Below are 19304 nucleotides of genomic sequence, written 5' to 3'. Positions count from 1 at the left end.
TGCCTGGTTAGTAACTGAAGAGTGTGACCAACTATGTTCGCTTACGTGGCATTCAAAGCCAGAATGCAAAGATTGCCAAAATGCTCGAGCCAGGTAGGAGCCGAACATGCAATCTTCTAATCCGTAGTCAGATGCGTTATCCATTGCGCCGCTGGCCCAGGCTGTGAAAAATAGCTGCGACATCAGCAAGCACACAGGACGAGCAGCATTAAAAGGCATGCGGCAGACAATCAGCAAAGATAGGCACCTCTGCCGCTTCCCTTCGATTGACAGGTGGGGAGCGGAGCAGTGCAGTAGAAAACAAAGCAAAGCAAAGTCGTCCTTAGGTGGTTGGTTGCACTCCGGCTTGAAGCAGTGAGCATTCTTTTGAAGTAAGTATGTGTGTGGTAAGTCGCAATTCGCTGAAGGCAGAGTTCTTAATATGATGAGCAGTTTACAGCTGAACATGTTGCAGCTGAGGCACAGGACAGTGCCTTCACCGTTTTGCTTGAACACTTGCATGTGTGTGTCAGCAGGGAGTGCCTTTGAGCAGCAATGCATGTAAAGAGCCAGCATTTTCTATCAGGCAAAGCCTCAGGCAATTGCACTTTCTTTCAGGCAAAGCCTCAGGCAATAGAAGTCATTTGTCCATCAGTCAGACAGGGCTCTCGCCTGCTCCCTCACGCTCGTGGCGGCTGCGACGTTGCGCTCAACTCGCTTCCCTTGCGCAGGCTCGAGCTCTTCTCGGCGTCTTTCACCATATCCATGGCTTCCAGTCCTGCCCTTGCTCGCCTGCTATTGCTCAGTAACGTCGATTGGAGCAAAGCATTGAAAGTGTTCAGGGAGCAGGCCAACCTGAAGCAAGAGATTTCTGCTGGTCGTGGAACAGCGAGGAGGCAAGTGATAAGGGGCTAGTCAGATGCAAACTGGGAGCTAATGCCAGACATCAATGGGGAATTAGCTCAAATGGTAGAGCGCTTGCTTTGCATGTGAGAGTTAGCGGGATCAATACCTGCATTCACCACTATTCTTTTGGCTCGGGTAATTGTTCAGAAACAAGAGTTGTGTCAGGTGTGGTGTGAGCCCATCTGCTTCTGAAGGTCACCGCAGGCTGAGGGACATCAAATCCTTTGATGTGCTATCGCAGCAAAACTTCCTGATTTTTGCATGAATGCAGCTGAAATGAAAGAAGGAGAAAAGTCTATGCAAGTATTAATGCCTTCTCTGAGGATTGAACTCAGGACCTTCAGATTATGAGACTGACACGCTGCCTACTGCGCTAAGAAGGCACTTGCCTGGTTAGTAACTGAAGAGTGTGACCAACTATGTTCGCTTACGTGGCATTCAAAGCCAGAATGCAAAGATTGCCAAAATGCTCGAGCCAGGTAGGAGCCGAACATGCAATCTTCTAATCCGTAGTCAGATGCGTGATCCATTGCGCCGCTGGCCCAGGCTGTGAAAAATAGCTGCGACATCAGCAAGTACACAGGACGAGCAGCATTAAAAGGCATGCGGCAGACAATCAGCAAAGATAGGCACCTCTGCCGCTTCCCTTCGATTGACAGGTGGGGAGCGGAGCAGTGCAGTAGAAAACAAAGCAAAGCAAAGTCGTCCTTAGGTGGTTGGTTGCACTCCGGCTTGAAGCAGTGAGCATTCTTTTGAAGTAAGTATGTGTGTGGTAAGTCGCAATTCGCTGAAGGCAGAGTTCTTAATATGATGAGCAGTTTACAGCTGAACATGTTGCAGCTGAGGCACAGGACAGTGCCTTCACCGTTTTGCTTGAACACTTGCATGTGTGTGTCAGCAGGGAGTGCCTTTGAGAAGCAATGCATGTAAAGAGCCAGCATTTTCTTTCAGGCAAAGCCTCAGGCAATTGCACTTTCTTTCAGGCAAAGCCTCAGGCAATTGCACTTTCTTTCAGGCAAAGCCTCAGGCAATAGAAGTCATTTGTCCATCAGTCAGACAGGGCTCTCGCCTGCTCCCTCACGCTCGTGGCGGCTGCGACGTTGCGCTCAACTCGCTTCCCTTGCGCAGGCTCGAGCTCTTCTCGGCGTCTTTCACCATATCCATGGCTTCCAGTCCTGCCCTTGCTCGCCTGCTATTGCTCAGTAACGTCGATTGGAGCAAAGCATTGAAAGTGTTCAGGGAGCAGGCCAACCTGAAGCAAGAGATTTCTGCTGGTCGTGGAACAGCGAGGAGGCAAGTGATAAGGGGCTAGTCAGATGCAAACTGGGAGCTAATGCCAGACATCAATGGGGAATTAGCTCAAATGGTAGAGCGCTTGCTTTGCATGTGAGAGTTAGCGGGATCAATACCTGCATTCACCACTATTCTTTTGGCTCGGGTAATTGTTCAGAAACAAGAGTTGTGTCAGGTGTGGTGTGAGCCCATCTGCTTCTGAAGGTCACCGCAGGCTGAGGGACATCAAATCCTTTGATGTGCTATCGCAGCAAAACTTCCTGATTTTTGCATGAATGCAGCTGAAATGAAAGAAGGAAAAAAGTCTATGCAAGTATTAATGCCTTCTCTGAGGATTGAACTCAGGACCTTCAGATTATGAGACTGACGCGCTGCCTACTGCGCTAAGAAGGCACTTGCCTGGTTAGTAACTGAAGAGTGTGACCAACTATGTTCGCTTACGTGGCATTCAAAGCCAGAATGCAAAGATTGCCATAATGCTCGAGCCAGGCAGGAGCCGAACATGCAATCTTCTAATCCGTAGTCAGATGCGTTATCCATTGCGCCGCTGGCCCAGGCTGTGAAAAATAGCTGCGACATCAGCAAGTACACAGGACGAGCAGCATTAAAAGGCATGCGGCAGACAATCAGCAAAGATAGGCACCTCTGCCGCTTCCCTTCGATTGACAGGTGGGGAGCGGAGCAGTGCAGTAGAAAACAAAGCAAAGCAAAGTCGTCCTTAGGTGGTTGGTTGCACTCCGGCTTGAAGCAGTGAGCATTCTTTTGAAGTAAGTATGTGTGTGGTAAGTCGCAATTCGCTGAAGGCAGAGTTCTTAATATGATGAGCAGTTTACAGCTGAACATGTTGCAGCTGAGGCACAGGACAGTGCCTTCACCGTTTTGCTTGAACACTTGCATGTGTGTGTCAGCAGGGAGTGCCTTTGAGAAGCAATGCATGTAAAGAGCCAGCATTTTCTTTCAGGCAAAGCCTCAGGCAATTGCACTTTCTTTCAGGCAAAGCCTCAGGCAATAGAAGTCATTTGTCCATCAGTCAGACAGGGCTCTCGCCTGCTCCCTCACGCTCGTGGCGGCTGCGACGTTGCGCTCAACTCGCTTCCCTTGCGCAGGCTCGAGCTCTTCTCGGCGTCTTTCACCATATCCATGGCTTCCAGTCCTGCCCTTGCTCGCCTGCTATTGCTCAGTAACGTCGATCGGAGCAAAGCATTGAAAGTGTTCAGGGAGCAGGCCAACCTGAAGCAAGAGATTTCTGCTGGTCGTGGAACAGCGAGGAGGCAAGTGATAAGGGGCTAGTCAGATGCAAACTGGGAGCTAATGCCAGACATCAATGGGGAATTAGCTCAAATGGTAGAGCGCTTGCTTTGCATGTGAGAGTTAGCGGGATCAATACCTGCATTCACCACTATTCTTTTGGCTCGGGTAATTGTTCAGAAACAAGAGTTGTGTCAGGTGTGGTGTGAGCCCATCTGCTTCTGAAGGTCACCGCAGGCTGAGGGACATCAAATCCTTTGATGTGCTATCGCAGCAAAACTTCCTGATTTTTGCATGAATGCAGCTGAAATGAAAGAAGGAAAAAAGTCTATGCAAGTATTAATGCCTTCTCTGAGGATTGAACTCAGGACCTTCAGATTATGAGACTGACGCGCTGCCTACTGCGCTAAGAAGGCACTTGCCTGGTTAGTAACTGAAGAGTGTGACCAACTATGTTCGCTTACGTGGCATTCAAAGCCAGAATGCAAAGATTGCCAAAATGCTCGAGCCAGGTAGGAGCCGAACATGCAATCTTCTAATCCGTAGTCAGATGCGTTATCCATTGCGCCGCTGGCCCAGGCTGTGAAAAATAGCTGCGACATCAGCAAGTACACAGGACGAGCAGCATTAAAAGGCATGCGGCAGACAATCAGCAAAGATAGGCACCTCTGCCGCTTCCCTTCGATTGACAGGTGGGGAGCGGAGCAGTGCAGTAGAAAACAAAGCAAAGCAAAGTCGTCCTTAGGTGGTTGGTTGCACTCCGGCTTGAAGCAGTGAGCATTCTTTTGAAGTAAGTATGTGTGTGGTAAGTCGCAATTCGCTGAAGGCAGAGTTCTTAATATGATGAGCAGTTTACAGCTGAACATGTTGCAGCTGAGGCACAGGACAGTGCCTTCACCGTTTTGCTTGAACACTTGCATGTGTGTGTCAGCAGGGAGTGCCTTTGAGCAGCAATGCATGTAAAGAGCCAGCATTTTCTATCAGGCAAAGCCTCAGGCAATTGCACTTTCTTTCAGGCAAAGCCTCAGGCAATAGAAGTCATTTGTCCATCAGTCAGACAGGGCTCTCGCCTGCTCCCTCACGCTCGTGGCGGCTGCGACGTTGCGCTCAACTCGCTTCCCTTGCGCAGGCTCGAGCTCTTCTCGGCGTCTTTCACCATATCCATGGCTTCCAGTCCTGCCCTTGCTCGCCTGCTATTGCTCAGTAACGTCGATCGGAGCAAAGCATTGAAAGTGTTCAGGGAGCAGGCCAACCTGAAGCAAGAGATTTCTGCTGGTCGTGGAACAGCGAGGAGGCAAGTGATAAGGGGCTCGTCAGATGCAAACTGGGAGCTAATGCCAGCCATCAATGGGGAATTAGCTCAAATGGTAGAGTGCTTGCTTTGTATGTGAGAGTTAGCGGGATCAATACCTGCATTCACCACTATTCTTTTGGCTCGGGTAATTGTTCAGAAACAAGAGTTGTGTCAGGTGTGGTGTGAGCCCATCTGCTTCTGAAGGTCACCGCAGGCTGAGGGACATCAAATCCTTTGATGTGCTATCGCAGCAAAACTTCCTGATTTTTGCATGAATGCAGCTGAAATGAAAGAAGGAGAAAAGTCTATGCAAGTATTAATGCCTTCTCTGAGGATTGAACTCAGGACCTTCAGATTATGAGACTGACACGCTGCCTACTGCGCTAAGAAGGCACTTGCCTGGTTAGTAACTGAAGAGTGTGACCAACTATGTTCGCTTACGTGGCATTCAAAGCCAGAATGCAAAGATTGCCAAAATGCTCGAGCCAGGTAGGAGCCGAACATGCAATCTTCTAATCCGTAGTCAGATGCGTTATCCATTGCGCCGCTGGCCCAGGCTGTGAAAAATAGCTGCGACATCAGCAAGTACACAGGACGAGCAGCATTAAAAGGCATGCGGCAGACAATCAGCAAAGATAGGCACCTCTGCCGCTTCCCTTCGATTGACAGGTGGGGAGCGGAGCAGTGCAGTAGAAAACAAAGCAAAGCAAAGTCGTCCTTAGGTGGTTGGTTGCACTCCGGCTTGAAGCAGTGAGCATTCTTTTGAAGTAAGTATGTGTGTGGTAAGTCGCAATTCGCTGAAGGCAGAGTTCTTAATATGAGCAGTTTACAGCTGAACATGTTGCAGCTGAGGCACAGGACAGTGCCTTCACCGTTTTGCTTGAGCACTTGCATGTGTGTGTCAGCAGGGAGTGCCTTTGAGCAGCAATGCATGTAAAGAGCCAGCATTTTCTTTCAGGCAAAGCCTCAGGCAATTGCACTTTCTTTCAGGCAAAGCCTCAGGCAATAGAAGTCATTTGTCCATCAGTCAGACAGGGCTCTCGCCTGCTCCCTCACGCTCGTGGCGGCTGCGACGTTGCGCTCAACTCGCTTCCCTTGCGCAGGCTCGAGCTCTTCTCGGCGTCTTTCACCATATCCATGGCTTCCAGTCCTGCCCTTGCTCGCCTGCTATTGCTCAGTAACGTCGATCGGAGCAAAGCATTGAAAGTGTTCAGGGAGCAGGCCAACCTGAAGCAAGAGATTTCTGCTGGTCGTGGAACAGCGAGGAGGCAAGTGATAAGGGGCTAGTCAGATGCAAACTGGGAGACAATGCCAGACATAAATGGGGAATTAGCTCAAATGGTGGAGCGCTTGCTTTGCATGTGAGAGTTAGTGGGATCAATACCTGCATTCACCACTATTCTTTTGGCTCGGGTAATTGCTCAGAAACAAGAGTTGTGTCAGGTGTGGTGTGAGCCCATCTGCTTCTGAAGGTCACCGCAGGCTGAGGGACATCAAATCCTTTGATGTGCTATCGCAGCAAAACTTCCTGATTTTTGCATGAATGCAGCTGAAATGAAAGAAGGAGAAAAGTCTATGCAAGTATTAATGCCTTCTCTGATGATTGAACTCAGGACCTTCAGATTATGAGACTGACACGCTGCCTACTGCGCTAAGAAGGCACTTGCCTGGTTAGTAACTGAAGAGTGTGACCAACTATGTTCGCTTACGTGGCATTCAAAGCCAGAATGCAAAGATTGCCAAAATGCTCGAGCCAGGTAGGAGCCGAACATGCAATCTTCTAATCCGTAGTCAGATGCGTTATCCATTGCGCCGCTGGCCCAGGCTGTGAAAAATAGCTGCGACATCAGCAAGTACACAGGACGAGCAGCATTAAAAGGCATGCGGCAGACAATCAGCAAAGATAGGCACCTCTGCCGCTTCCCTTCGATTGACAGGTGGGGAGCGGAGCAGTGCAGTAGAAAACAAAGCAAAGCAAAGTCGTCCTTAGGTGGTTGGTTGCACTCCGGCTTGAAGCAGTGAGCATTCTTTTGAAGTAAGTATGTGTGTGGTAAGTCGCAATTCGCTGAAGGCAGAGTTCTTAATATGAGCAGTTTACAGCTGAACATGTTGCAGCTGAGGCACAGGACAGTGCCTTCACCGTTTTGCTTGAGCACTTGCATGTGTGTGTCAGCAGGGAGTGCCTTTGAGCAGCAATGCATGTAAAGAGCCAGCATTTTCTTTCAGGCAAAGCCTCAGGCAATTGCACTTTCTTTCAGGCAAAGCCTCAGGCAATTGAAGTCATTTGTCCATCAGTCAGACAGGGCTCTCGCCTGCTCCCTCACGCTCGTGGCGGCTGCGACGTTGCGCTCAACTCGCTTCCCTTGCGCAGGCTCGAGCTCTTCTCGGCGTCTTTCACCATATCCATGGCTTCCAGTCCTGCCCTTGCTCGCCTGCTATTGCTCAGTAACGTCGATCGGAGCAAAGCATTGAAAGTGTTCAGGGAGCAGGCCAACCTGAAGCAAGAGATTTCTGCTGGTCGTGGAACAGCGAGGAGGCAAGTGATAAGGGGCTCGTCAGATGCAAACTGGGAGCTAATGCCAGCCATCAATGGGGAATTAGCTCAAATGGTAGAGTGCTTGCTTTGTATGTGAGAGTTAGCGGGATCAATACCTGCATTCACCACTATTCTTTTGGCTCGGGTAATTGTTCAGAAACAAGAGTTGTGTCAGGTGTGGTGTGAGCCCATCTGCTTCTGAAGGTCACCGCAGGCTGAGGGACATCAAATCCTTTGATGTGCTATCGCAGCAAAACTTCCTGATTTTTGCATGAATGCAGCTGAAATGAAAGAAGGAGAAAAGTCTATGCAAGTATTAATGCCTTCTCTGAGGATTGAACTCAGGACCTTCAGATTATGAGACTGACACGCTGCCTACTGCGCTAAGAAGGCACTTGCCTGGTTAGTAACTGAAGAGTGTGACCAACTATGTTCGCTTACGTGGCATTCAAAGCCAGAATGCAAAGATTGCCAAAATGCTCGAGCCAGGTAGGAGCCGAACATGCAATCTTCTAATCCGTAGTCAGATGCGTTATCCATTGCGCCGCTGGCCCAGGCTGTGAAAAATAGCTGCGACATCAGCAAGTACACAGGACGAGCAGCATTAAAAGGCATGCGGCAGACAATCAGCAAAGATAGGCACCTCTGCCGCTTCCCTTCGATTGACAGGTGGGGAGCGGAGCAGTGCAGTAGAAAACAAAGCAAAGCAAAGTCGTCCTTAGGTGGTTGGTTGCACTCCGGCTTGAAGCAGTGAGCATTCTTTTGAAGTAAGTATGTGTGTGGTAAGTCGCAATTCGCTGAAGGCAGAGTTCTTAATATGAGCAGTTTACAGCTGAACATGTTGCAGCTGAGGCACAGGACAGTGCCTTCACCGTTTTGCTTGAGCACTTGCATGTGTGTGTCAGCAGGGAGTGCCTTTGAGCAGCAATGCATGTAAAGAGCCAGCATTTTCTTTCAGGCAAAGCCTCAGGCAATTGCACTTTCTTTCAGGCAAAGCCTCAGGCAATAGAAGTCATTTGTCCATCAGTCAGACAGGGCTCTCGCCTGCTCCCTCACGCTCGTGGCGGCTGCGACGTTGCGCTCAACTCGCTTCCCTTGCGCAGGCTCGAGCTCTTCTCGGCGTCTTTCACCATATCCATGGCTTCCAGTCCTGCCCTTGCTCGCCTGCTATTGCTCAGTAACGTCGATCGGAGCAAAGCATTGAAAGTGTTCAGGGAGCAGGCCAACCTGAAGCAAGAGATTTCTGCTGGTCGTGGAACAGCGAGGAGGCAAGTGATAAGGGGCTAGTCAGATGCAAACTGGGAGACAATGCCAGACATAAATGGGGAATTAGCTCAAATGGTGGAGCGCTTGCTTTGCATGTGAGAGTTAGTGGGATCAATACCTGCATTCACCACTATTCTTTTGGCTCGGGTAATTGCTCAGAAACAAGAGTTGTGTCAGGTGTGGTGTGAGCCCATCTGCTTCTGAAGGTCACCGCAGGCTGAGGGACATCAAATCCTTTGATGTGCTATCGCAGCAAAACTTCCTGATTTTTGCATGAATGCAGCTGAAATGAAAGAAGGAGAAAAGTCTATGCAAGTATTAATGCCTTCTCTGATGATTGAACTCAGGACCTTCAGATTATGAGACTGACACGCTGCCTACTGCGCTAAGAAGGCACTTGCCTGGTTAGTAACTGAAGAGTGTGACCAACTATGTTCGCTTACGTGGCATTCAAAGCCAGAATGCAAAGATTGCCAAAATGCTCGAGCCAGGTAGGAGCCGAACATGCAATCTTCTAATCCGTAGTCAGATGCGTTATCCATTGCGCCGCTGGCCCAGGCTGTGAAAAATAGCTGCGACATCAGCAAGTACACAGGACGAGCAGCATTAAAAGGCATGCGGCAGACAATCAGCAAAGATAGGCACCTCTGCCGCTTCCCTTCGATTGACAGGTGGGGAGCGGAGCAGTGCAGTAGAAAACAAAGCAAAGCAAAGTCGTCCTTAGGTGGTTGGTTGCACTCCGGCTTGAAGCAGTGAGCATTCTTTTGAAGTAAGTATGTGTGTGGTAAGTCGCAATTCGCTGAAGGCAGAGTTCTTAATATGAGCAGTTTACAGCTGAACATGTTGCAGCTGAGGCACAGGACAGTGCCTTCACCGTTTTGCTTGAGCACTTGCATGTGTGTGTCAGCAGGGAGTGCCTTTGAGCAGCAATGCATGTAAAGAGCCAGCATTTTCTTTCAGGCAAAGCCTCAGGCAATTGCACTTTCTTTCAGGCAAAGCCTCAGGCAATTGAAGTCATTTGTCCATCAGTCAGACAGGGCTCTCGCCTGCTCCCTCACGCTCGTGGCGGCTGCGACGTTGCGCTCAACTCGCTTCCCTTGCGCAGGCTCGAGCTCTTCTCGGCGTCTTTCACCATATCCATGGCTTCCAGTCCTGCCCTTGCTCGCCTGCTATTGCTCAGTAACGTCGATCGGAGCAAAGCATTGAAAGTGTTCAGGGAGCAGGCCAACCTGAAGCAAGAGATTTCTGCTGGTCGTGGAACAGCGAGGAGGCAAGTGATAAGGGGCTCGTCAGATGCAAACTGGGAGACAATGCCAGACATAAATGGGGAATTAGCTCAAATGGTGGAGCGCTTGCTTTGCATGTGAGAGTTAGTGGGATCAATACCTGCATTCACCACTATTCTTTTGGCTCGGGTAATTGTTCAGAAACAAGAGTTGTGTCAGGTGTGGTGTGAGCCCATCTGCTTCTGAAGGTCACCGCAGGCTGAGGGACATCAAATCCTTTGATGTGCTATCGCAGCAAAACTTCCTGATTTTTGCATGAATGCAGCTGAAATGAAAGAAGGAGAAAAGTCTATGCAAGTATTAATGCCTTCTCTCAGGATTGAACTCAGGACCTTCAGATTATGAGACTGACGCGCTGCCTACTGCGCTAAGAAGGCACTTGCCTGGTTAGTAACTGAAGAGTGTGACCAACTATGTTCGCTTACGTGGCATTCAAAGCCAGAATGCAAAGATTGCCAAAATGCTCGAGCCAGGTAGGAGCCGAACATGCAATCTTCTAATCCGTAGTCAGATGCGTTATCCATTGCGCCGCTGGCCCAGGCTGTGAAAAATAGCTGCGACATCAGCAAGTACACAGGACGAGCAGCATTAAAAGGCATGCGGCAGACAATCAGCAAAGATAGGCACCTCTGCCGCTTCCCTTCGATTGACAGGTGGGGAGCGGAGCAGTGCAGTAGAAAACAAAGCAAAGCAAAGTCGTCCTTAGGTGGTTGGTTGCACTCCGGCTTGAAGCAGTGAGCATTCTTTTGAAGTAAGTATGTGTGTGGTAAGTCGCAATTCGCTGAAGGCAGAGTTCTTAATATGATGAGCAGTTTACAGCTGAACATGTTGCAGCTGAGGCACAGGACAGTGCCTTCACCGTTTTGCTTGAACACTTGCATGTGTGTGTCAGCAGGGAGTGCCTTTGAGAAGCAATGCATGTAAAGAGCCAGCATTTTCTTTCAGGCAAAGCCTCAGGCAATTGCACTTTCTTTCAGGCAAAGCCTCAGGCAATTGCACTTTCTTTCAGGCAAAGCCTCAGGCAATAGAAGTCATTTGTCCATCAGTCAGACAGGGCTCTCGCCTGCTCCCTCACGCTCGTGGCGGCTGCGACGTTGCGCTCAACTCGCTTCCCTTGCGCAGGCTCGAGCTCTTCTCGGCGTCTTTCACCATATCCATGGCTTCCAGTCCTGCCCTTGCTCGCCTGCTATTGCTCAGTAACGTCGATCGGAGCAAAGCATTGAAAGTGTTCAGGGAGCAGGCCAACCTGAAGCAAGAGATTTCTGCTGGTCGTGGAACAGCGAGGAGGCAAGTGATAAGGGGCTCGTCAGATGCAAACTGGGAGCTAATGCCAGCCATCAATGGGGAATTAGCTCAAATGGTAGAGTGCTTGCTTTGTATGTGAGAGTTAGCGGGATCAATACCTGCATTCACCACTATTCTTTTGGCTCGGGTAATTGTTCAGAAACAAGAGTTGTGTCAGGTGTGGTGTGAGCCCATCTGCTTCTGAAGGTCACCGCAGGCTGAGGGACATCAAATCCTTTGATGTGCTATCGCAGCAAAACTTCCTGATTTTTGCATGAATGCAGCTGAAATGAAAGAAGGAGAAAAGTCTATGCAAGTATTAATGCCTTCTCTGATGATTGAACTCAGGACCTTCAGATTATGAGACTGACACGCTGCCTACTGCGCTAAGAAGGCACTTGCCTGGTTAGTAACTGAAGAGTGTGACCAACTATGTTCGCTTACGTGGCATTCAAAGCCAGAATGCAAAGATTGCCAAAATGCTCGAGCCAGGTAGGAGCCGAACATGCAATCTTCTAATCCGTAGTCAGATGCGTTATCCATTGCGCCGCTGGCCCAGGCTGTGAAAAATAGCTGCGACATCAGCAAGTACACAGGACGAGCAGCATTAAAAGGCATGCGGCAGACAATCAGCAAAGATAGGCACCTCTGCCGCTTCCCTTCGATTGACAGGTGGGGAGCGGAGCAGTGCAGTAGAAAACAAAGCAAAGCAAAGTCGTCCTTAGGTGGTTGGTTGCACTCCGGCTTGAAGCAGTGAGCATTCTTTTGAAGTAAGTATGTGTGTGGTAAGTCGCAATTCGCTGAAGGCAGAGTTCTTAATATGATGAGCAGTTTACAGCTGAACATGTTGCAGCTGAGGCACAGGACAGTGCCTTCACCGTTTTGCTTGAACACTTGCATGTGTGTGTCAGCAGGGAGTGCCTTTGAGAAGCAATGCATGTAAAGAGCCAGCATTTTCTTTCAGGCAAAGCCTCAGGCAATTGCACTTTCTTTCAGGCAAAGCCTCAGGCAATTGCACTTTCTTTCAGGCAAAGCCTCAGGCAATAGAAGTCATTTGTCCATCAGTCAGACAGGGCTCTCGCCTGCTCCCTCACGCTCGTGGCGGCTGCGACGTTGCGCTCAACTCGCTTCCCTTGCGCAGGCTCGAGCTCTTCTCGGCGTCTTTCACCATATCCATGGCTTCCAGTCCTGCCCTTGCTCGCCTGCTATTGCTCAGTAACGTCGATCGGAGCAAAGCATTGAAAGTGTTCAGGGAGCAGGCCAACCTGAAGCAAGAGATTTCTGCTGGTCGTGGAACAGCGAGGAGGCAAGTGATAAGGGGCTCGTCAGATGCAAACTGGGAGCTAATGCCAGCCATCAATGGGGAATTAGCTCAAATGGTAGAGTGCTTGCTTTGTATGTGAGAGTTAGCGGGATCAATACCTGCATTCACCACTATTCTTTTGGCTCGGGTAATTGTTCAGAAACAAGAGTTGTGTCAGGTGTGGTGTGAGCCCATCTGCTTCTGAAGGTCACCGCAGGCTGAGGGACATCAAATCCTTTGATGTGCTATCGCAGCAAAACTTCCTGATTTTTGCATGAATGCAGCTGAAATGAAAGAAGGAGAAAAGTCTATGCAAGTATTAATGCCTTCTCTGATGATTGAACTCAGGACCTTCAGATTATGAGACTGACACGCTGCCTACTGCGCTAAGAAGGCACTTGCCTGGTTAGTAACTGAAGAGTGTGACCAACTATGTTCGCTTACGTGGCATTCAAAGCCAGAATGCAAAGATTGCCAAAATGCTCGAGCCAGGTAGGAGCCGAACATGCAATCTTCTAATCCGTAGTCAGATGCGTTATCCATTGCGCCGCTGGCCCAGGCTGTGAAAAATAGCTGCGACATCAGCAAGTACACAGGACGAGCAGCATTAAAAGGCATGCGGCAGACAATCAGCAAAGATAGGCACCTCTGCCGCTTCCCTTCGATTGACAGGTGGGGAGCGGAGCAGTGCAGTAGAAAACAAAGCAAAGCAAAGTCGTCCTTAGGTGGTTGGTTGCACTCCGGCTTGAAGCAGTGAGCATTCTTTTGAAGTAAGTATGTGTGTGGTAAGTCGCAATTCGCTGAAGGCAGAGTTCTTAATATGATGAGCAGTTTACAGCTGAACATGTTGCAGCTGAGGCACAGGACAGTGCCTTCACCGTTTTGCTTGAACACTTGCATGTGTGTGTCAGCAGGGAGTGCCTTTGAGAAGCAATGCATGTAAAGAGCCAGCATTTTCTTTCAGGCAAAGCCTCAGGCAATTGCACTTTCTTTCAGGCAAAGCCTCAGGCAATTGCACTTTCTTTCAGGCAAAGCCTCAGGCAATAGAAGTCATTTGTCCATCAGTCAGACAGGGCTCTCGCCTGCTCCCTCACGCTCGTGGCGGCTGCGACGTTGCGCTCAACTCGCTTCCCTTGCGCAGGCTCGAGCTCTTCTCGGCGTCTTTCACCATATCCATGGCTTCCAGTCCTGCCCTTGCTCGCCTGCTATTGCTCAGTAACGTCGATCGGAGCAAAGCATTGAAAGTGTTCAGGGAGCAGGCCAACCTGAAGCAAGAGATTTCTGCTGGTCGTGGAACAGCGAGGAGGCAAGTGATAAGGGGCTCGTCAGATGCAAACTGGGAGCTAATGCCAGCCATCAATGGGGAATTAGCTCAAATGGTAGAGTGCTTGCTTTGTATGTGAGAGTTAGCGGGATCAATACCTGCATTCACCACTATTCTTTTGGCTCGGGTAATTGTTCAGAAACAAGAGTTGTGTCAGGTGTGGTGTGAGCCCATCTGCTTCTGAAGGTCACCGCAGGCTGAGGGACATCAAATCCTTTGATGTGCTATCGCAGCAAAACTTCCTGATTTTTGCATGAATGCAGCTGAAATGAAAGAAGGAGAAAAGTCTATGCAAGTATTAATGCCTTCTCTGATGATTGAACTCAGGACCTTCAGATTATGAGACTGACACGCTGCCTACTGCGCTAAGAAGGCACTTGCCTGGTTAGTAACTGAAGAGTGTGACCAACTATGTTCGCTTACGTGGCATTCAAAGCCAGAATGCAAAGATTGCCAAAATGCTCGAGCCAGGTAGGAGCCGAACATGCAATCTTCTAATCCGTAGTCAGATGCGTTATCCATTGCGCCGCTGGCCCAGGCTGTGAAAAATAGCTGCGACATCAGCAAGTACACAGGACGAGCAGCATTAAAAGGCATGCGGCAGACAATCAGCAAAGATAGGCACCTCTGCCGCTTCCCTTCGATTGACAGGTGGGGAGCGGAGCAGTGCAGTAGAAAACAAAGCAAAGCAAAGTCGTCCTTAGGTGGTTGGTTGCACTCCGGCTTGAAGCAGTGAGCATTCTTTTGAAGTAAGTATGTGTGTGGTAAGTCGCAATTCGCTGAAGGCAGAGTTCTTAATATGATGAGCAGTTTACAGCTGAACATGTTGCAGCTGAGGCACAGGACAGTGCCTTCACCGTTTTGCTTGAACACTTGCATGTGTGTGTCAGCAGGGAGTGCCTTTGAGAAGCAATGCATGTAAAGAGCCAGCATTTTCTTTCAGGCAAAGCCTCAGGCAATTGCACTTTCTTTCAGGCAAAGCCTCAGGCAATTGCACTTTCTTTCAGGCAAAGCCTCAGGCAATAGAAGTCATTTGTCCATCAGTCAGACAGGGCTCTCGCCTGCTCCCTCACGCTCGTGGCGGCTGCGACGTTGCGCTCAACTCGCTTCCCTTGCGCAGGCTCGAGCTCTTCTCGGCGTCTTTCACCATATCCATGGCTTCCAGTCCTGCCCTTGCTCGCCTGCTATTGCTCAGTAACGTCGATCGGAGCAAAGCATTGAAAGTGTTCAGGGAGCAGGCCAACCTGAAGCAAGAGATTTCTGCTGGTCGTGGAACAGCGAGGAGGCAAGTGATAAGGGGCTCGTCAGATGCAAACTGGGAGCTAATGCCAGCCATCAATGGGGAATTAGCTCAAATGGTAGAGTGCTTGCTTTGTATGTGAGAGTTAGCGGGATCAATACCTGCATTCACCACTATTCTTTTGGCTCGGGTAATTGTTCAGAAACAAGAGTTGTGTCAGGTGTGGTGTGAGCCCATCTGCTTCTGAAGGTCACCGCAGGCTGAGGGACATCAAATCCTTTGATGTGCTATCGCAGCAAAACTTCCTGATTTTTGCATGAATGCAGCTGAAATGAAAGAAGGAGAAAAGTCTATGCAAGTATTAATGCCTTCTCTGATGATTGAACTCAGGACCTTCAGATTATGAGACTGACACGCTGCCTACTGCGCTAAGAAGGCACTTGCCTGGTTAGTAACTGAAGAGTGTGACCAACTATGTTCGCTTACGTGGCATTCAAAGCCAGAATGCAAAGATTGCCAAAATGCTCGAGCCAGGTAGGAGCCGAACATGCAATCTTCTAATCCGTAGTCAGATGCGTTATCCATTGCGCCGCTGGCCCAGGCTGTGAAAAATAGCTGCGACATCAGCAAGTACACAGGACGAGCAGCATTAAAAGGCATGCGGCAGACAATCAGCAAAGATAGGCACCTCTGCCGCTTCCCTTCGATTGACAGGTGGGGAGCGGAGCAGTGCAGTAGAAAACAAAGCAAAGCAAAGTCGTCCTTAGGTGGTTGGTTGCACTCCGGCTTGAAGCAGTGAGCATTCTTTTGAAGTAAGTATGTGTGTGGTAAGTCGCAATTCGCTGAAGGCAGAGTTCTTAATATGATGAGCAGTTTACAGCTGAACATGTTGCAGCTGAGGCACAGGACAGTGCCTTCACCGTTTTGCTTGAACACTTGCATGTGTGTGTCAGCAGGGAGTGCCTTTGAGAAGCAATGCATGTAAAGAGCCAGCATTTTCTTTCAGGCAAAGCCTCAGGCAATTGCACTTTCTTTCAGGCAAAGCCTCAGGCAATTGCACTTTCTTTCAGGCAAAGCCTCAGGCAATAGAAGTCATTTGTCCATCAGTCAGACAGGGCTCTCGCCTGCTCCCTCACGCTCGTGGCGGCTGCGACGTTGCGCTCAACTCGCTTCCCTTGCGCAGGCTCGAGCTCTTCTCGGCGTCTTTCACCATATCCATGGCTTCCAGTCCTGCCCTTGCTCGCCTGCTATTGCTCAGTAACGTCGATCGGAGCAAAGCATTGAAAGTGTTCAGGGAGCAGGCCAACCTGAAGCAAGAGATTTCTGCTGGTCGTGGAACAGCGAGGAGGCAAGTGATAAGGGGCTCGTCAGATGCAAACTGGGAGCTAATGCCAGCCATCAATGGGGAATTAGCTCAAATGGTAGAGTGCTTGCTTTGTATGTGAGAGTTAGCGGGATCAATACCTGCATTCACCACTATTCTTTTGGCTCGGGTAATTGTTCAGAAACAAGAGTTGTGTCAGGTGTGGTGTGAGCCCATCTGCTTCTGAAGGTCACCGCAGGCTGAGGGACATCAAATCCTTTGATGTGCTATCGCAGCAAAACTTCCTGATTTTTGCATGAATGCAGCTGAAATGAAAGAAGGAGAAAAGTCTATGCAAGTATTAATGCCTTCTCTGATGATTGAACTCAGGACCTTCAGATTATGAGACTGACACGCTGCCTACTGCGCTAAGAAGGCACTTGCCTGGTTAGTAACTGAAGAGTGTGACCAACTATGTTCGCTTACGTGGCATTCAAAGCCAGAATGCAAAGATTGCCAAAATGCTCGAGCCAGGTAGGAGCCGAACATGCAATCTTCTAATCCGTAGTCAGATGCGTTATCCATTGCGCCGCTGGCCCAGGCTGTGAAAAATAGCTGCGACATCAGCAAGTACACAGGACGAGCAGCATTAAAAGGCATGCGGCAGACAATCAGCAAAGATAGGCACCTCTGCCGCTTCCCTTCGATTGACAGGTGGGGAGCGGAGCAGTGCAGTAGAAAACAAAGCAAAGCAAAGTCGTCCTTAGGTGGTTGGTTGCACTCCGGCTTGAAGCAGTGAGCATTCTTTTGAAGTAAGTATGTGTGTGGTAAGTCGCAATTCGCTGAAGGCAGAGTTCTTAATATGATGAGCAGTTTACAGCTGAACATGTTGCAGCTGAGGCACAGGACAGTGCCTTCACCGTTTTGCTTGAACACTTGCATGTGTGTGTCAGCAGGGAGTGCCTTTGAGAAGCAATGCATGTAAAGAGCCAGCATTTTCTTTCAGGCAAAGCCTCAGGCAATTGCACTTTCTTTCAGGCAAAGCCTCAGGCAATTGCACTTTCTTTCAGGCAAAGCCTCAGGCAATAGAAGTCATTTGTCCATCAGTCAGACAGGGCTCTCGCCTGCTCCCTCACGCTCGTGGCGGCTGCGACGTTGCGCTCAACTCGCTTCCCTTGCGCAGGCTCGAGCTCTTCTCGGCGTCTTTCACCATATCCATGGCTTCCAGTCCTGCCCTTGCTCGCCTGCTATTGCTCAGTAACGTCGATCGGAGCAAAGCATTGAAAGTGTTCAGGGAGCAGGCCAACCTGAAGCAAGAGATTTCTGCTGGTCGTGGAACAGCGAGGAGGCAAGTGATAAGGGGCTCGTCAGATGCAAACTGGGAGCTAATGCCAGCCATCAATGGGGAATTAGCTCAAATGGTAGAGTGCTTGCTTTGTATGTGAGAGTTAGCGGGATCAATACCTGCATTCACCACTATTCTTTTGGCTCGGGTAATTGTTCAGAAACAAGAGTTGTGTCAGGTGTGGTGTGAGCCCATCTGCTTCTGAAGGTCACCGCAGGCTGAGGGACATCAAATCCTTTGATGTGCTATCGCAGCAAAACTTCCTGATTTTTGCATGAATGCAGCTGAAATGAAAGAAGGAGAAAAGTCTATGCAAGTATTAATGCCTTCTCTGATGATTGAACTCAGGACCTTCAGATTATGAGACTGACACGCTGCCTACTGCGCTAAGAAGGCACTTGCCTGGTTAGTAACTGAAGAGTGTGACCAACTATGTTCGCTTACGTGGCATTCAAAGCCAGAATGCAAAGATTGCCAAAATGCTCGAGCCAGGTAGGAGCCGAACATGCAATCTTCTAATCCGTAGTCAGATGCGTTATCCATTGCGCCGCTGGCCCAGGCTGTGAAAAATAGCTGCGACATCAGCAAGTACACAGGACGAGCAGCATTAAAAGGCATGCGGCAGACAATCAGCAAAGATAGGCACCTCTGCCGCTTCCCTTCGATTGACAGGTGGGGAGCGGAGCAGTGCAGTAGAAAACAAAGCAAAGCAAAGTCGTCCTTAGGTGGTTGGTTGCACTCCGGCTTGAAGCAGTGAGCATTCTTTTGAAGTAAGTATGTGTGTGGTAAGTCGCAATTCGCTGAAGGCAGAGTTCTTAATATGAGCAGTTTACAGCTGAACATGTTGCAGCTGAGGCACAGGACAGTGCCTTCACCGTTTTGCTTGAGCACTTGCATGTGTGTGTCAGCAGGGAGTGCCTTTGAGCAGCAATGCATGTAAAGAGCCAGCATTTTCTTTCAGGCAAAGCCTCAGGCAATTGCACTTTCTTTCAGGCAAAGCCTCAGGCAATTGCACTTTCTTTCAGGCAAAGCCTCAGGCAATAGAAGTCATTTGTCCATCAGTCAGACAGGGCTCTCGCCTGCTCCCTCACGCTCGTGGCGGCTGCGACGTTGCGCTCAACTCGCTTCCCTTGCGCAGGCTCGAGCTCTTCTCGGCGTCTTTCACCATATCCATGGCTTCCAGTCCTGCCCTTGCTCGCCTGCTATTGCTCAGTAACGTCGATTGGAGCAAAGCATTGAAAGTGTTCAGGGAGCAGGCCAACCTGAAGCAAGAGATTTCTGCTGGTCGTGGAACAGCGAGGAGGCAAGTGATAAGGGCTAGTCAGATGCAAACTGGGAGCTAATGCCAGACATCAATGGGGAATTAGCTCAAATGGTAGAGCGCTTGCTTTGCATGTGAGAGTTAGCGGGATCAATACCTGCATTCACCACTATTCTTTTGGCTCGGGTAATTGTTCAGAAACAAGAGTTGTGTCAGGTGTGGTGTGAGCCCATCTGCTTCTGAAGGTCACCGCAGGCTGAGGGACATCAAATCCTTTGATGTGCTATCGCAGCAAAACTTCCTGATTTTTGCATGAATGCAGCTGAAATGAAAGAAGGAGAAAAGTCTATGCAAGTATTAATGCCTTCTCTGAGGATTGAACTCAGGACCTTCAGATTATGAGACTGACACGCTGCCTACTGCGCTAAGAAGGCAC

General features: G+C 49.5%; 15 non-coding genes across 15 annotated transcripts; all 15 read right to left on the bottom strand.

Annotated features, from left to right (window-relative positions):
* Positions 1-1195: 1195 nt before the first annotated feature.
* On the bottom strand, positions 1196-1268 carry trnam-cau (transfer RNA methionine (anticodon CAU)). The gene has a single exon. It is a non-coding gene; the product is annotated as a tRNA-Met (tRNA).
* Positions 1269-2498: 1230 nt separating this feature from the next.
* On the bottom strand, positions 2499-2571 carry trnam-cau (transfer RNA methionine (anticodon CAU)). The gene has a single exon. It is a non-coding gene; the product is annotated as a tRNA-Met (tRNA).
* A 1198-nt stretch (positions 2572-3769) lies between these two features.
* trnam-cau (transfer RNA methionine (anticodon CAU)) lies at positions 3770-3842 on the bottom strand. The gene has a single exon. It is a non-coding gene; the product is annotated as a tRNA-Met (tRNA).
* Positions 3843-5040: 1198 nt separating this feature from the next.
* trnam-cau (transfer RNA methionine (anticodon CAU)) lies at positions 5041-5113 on the bottom strand. Its single transcript has one exon. It is a non-coding gene; the product is annotated as a tRNA-Met (tRNA).
* A 1195-nt stretch (positions 5114-6308) lies between these two features.
* trnam-cau (transfer RNA methionine (anticodon CAU)) lies at positions 6309-6381 on the bottom strand. Its single transcript has one exon. It is a non-coding gene; the product is annotated as a tRNA-Met (tRNA).
* A 1195-nt stretch (positions 6382-7576) lies between these two features.
* On the bottom strand, positions 7577-7649 carry trnam-cau (transfer RNA methionine (anticodon CAU)). The gene has a single exon. It is a non-coding gene; the product is annotated as a tRNA-Met (tRNA).
* Positions 7650-8844: 1195 nt separating this feature from the next.
* On the bottom strand, positions 8845-8917 carry trnam-cau (transfer RNA methionine (anticodon CAU)). The gene has a single exon. It is a non-coding gene; the product is annotated as a tRNA-Met (tRNA).
* A 1195-nt stretch (positions 8918-10112) lies between these two features.
* trnam-cau (transfer RNA methionine (anticodon CAU)) lies at positions 10113-10185 on the bottom strand. Its single transcript has one exon. It is a non-coding gene; the product is annotated as a tRNA-Met (tRNA).
* A 1230-nt stretch (positions 10186-11415) lies between these two features.
* Positions 11416-11488, bottom strand: trnam-cau (transfer RNA methionine (anticodon CAU)). Its single transcript has one exon. It is a non-coding gene; the product is annotated as a tRNA-Met (tRNA).
* A 1230-nt stretch (positions 11489-12718) lies between these two features.
* On the bottom strand, positions 12719-12791 carry trnam-cau (transfer RNA methionine (anticodon CAU)). Its single transcript has one exon. It is a non-coding gene; the product is annotated as a tRNA-Met (tRNA).
* Positions 12792-14021: 1230 nt separating this feature from the next.
* On the bottom strand, positions 14022-14094 carry trnam-cau (transfer RNA methionine (anticodon CAU)). Its single transcript has one exon. It is a non-coding gene; the product is annotated as a tRNA-Met (tRNA).
* Positions 14095-15324: 1230 nt separating this feature from the next.
* trnam-cau (transfer RNA methionine (anticodon CAU)) lies at positions 15325-15397 on the bottom strand. The gene has a single exon. It is a non-coding gene; the product is annotated as a tRNA-Met (tRNA).
* Positions 15398-16627: 1230 nt separating this feature from the next.
* Positions 16628-16700, bottom strand: trnam-cau (transfer RNA methionine (anticodon CAU)). The gene has a single exon. It is a non-coding gene; the product is annotated as a tRNA-Met (tRNA).
* A 1230-nt stretch (positions 16701-17930) lies between these two features.
* trnam-cau (transfer RNA methionine (anticodon CAU)) lies at positions 17931-18003 on the bottom strand. The gene has a single exon. It is a non-coding gene; the product is annotated as a tRNA-Met (tRNA).
* Positions 18004-19229: 1226 nt separating this feature from the next.
* trnam-cau (transfer RNA methionine (anticodon CAU)) lies at positions 19230-19302 on the bottom strand. Its single transcript has one exon. It is a non-coding gene; the product is annotated as a tRNA-Met (tRNA).
* Between the last annotated feature and the right edge of the window lie 2 nt (positions 19303-19304).

The sequence above is a fragment of the Pristiophorus japonicus genome, unplaced genomic scaffold (genome assembly GCF_044704955.1).
Source record: "Pristiophorus japonicus isolate sPriJap1 unplaced genomic scaffold, sPriJap1.hap1 HAP1_SCAFFOLD_207, whole genome shotgun sequence".
Classification (NCBI taxonomy): Eukaryota; Metazoa; Chordata; class Chondrichthyes; family Pristiophoridae; genus Pristiophorus; species Pristiophorus japonicus.
This window is presented reverse-complemented; position numbering and strand designations above follow the sequence as displayed.